We start from the raw sequence: 935 nt of genomic DNA on the forward strand, positions 1-935 counted from the left end.
GTCACATCAATGAGGAGGCATGATTTTTGTCTGAAGTCTTTCAATATAATGTCTGGCCTATTTGCATCTATCTTTCTGTCAGTTTGAATGGTGAAGTTCCAGAGGAGTGACATGTGACCATTTTCAAGCACTGGAGGTGGTTTGTGTTCCCACCAGTTTTTATCATGGAGCAAGTCCAGGTTTTTGCAAATTATTATCATTATTATTATTATTATTATTATTATTATTATTATTATTATTATTATTATTATTATTATTATTATTATTATTTTTGTCTAAGGGATAATTACAAGTATGAAGAAAACTCTAATTATAAGGAAATCATCAGCTTTGAACGGATAGAGTCTGCTACATGTACCAAGTACTTTTCTTTAGTTTGTATATCCGACTGTGTGAATATAAACTTTGTGATGATTATAAAATTTTGGCTCATATGTAAGAATATTCAATTTTCCCAATTGTAGATATTGTTGAAAAACGTACATGATGAAAGTTGTTTATAAGAGAATGAGGATGTAAATAAAAAATGTCAAATAACAAGAAAATAAGAAAATTATATTTATCACTCCACAGATATTTTATTGATTTGATTATTTTGACATGTACAATACGTTTTAGTCAATGATTCACTTGTTATTCTATGTTATGTTATTTTCTATTATAAATGTTTAACCTAATTTGGCAAATTTTGTACATGTATATGAGGTAGTATAGTCACTTTGCACAACAATACACCAGTCCTACCACTTTTGAAGACTGGCCGGGAAGTTGTTTTTTGTGAGGAGGTCTGCAATTTGCTCTGGATCTCAACAACAGTGTTAAAACATCAACCTTTGAGCTACATTTTCATCTTGGGGAAGAGATGGAAGTCTGCGGGTGCTAAATCTGGTGAATAGGGTGAGTGTAGAAGCGATACCATGTTATTTTTGGTGAGA

Source organism: Octopus bimaculoides, chromosome 7 (genome assembly GCF_046866305.1).
Source record: "Octopus bimaculoides isolate indiv1 chromosome 7, ASM4686630v1, whole genome shotgun sequence".
NCBI lineage: Eukaryota > Metazoa > Mollusca > Cephalopoda > Octopoda > Octopodidae > Octopus > Octopus bimaculoides.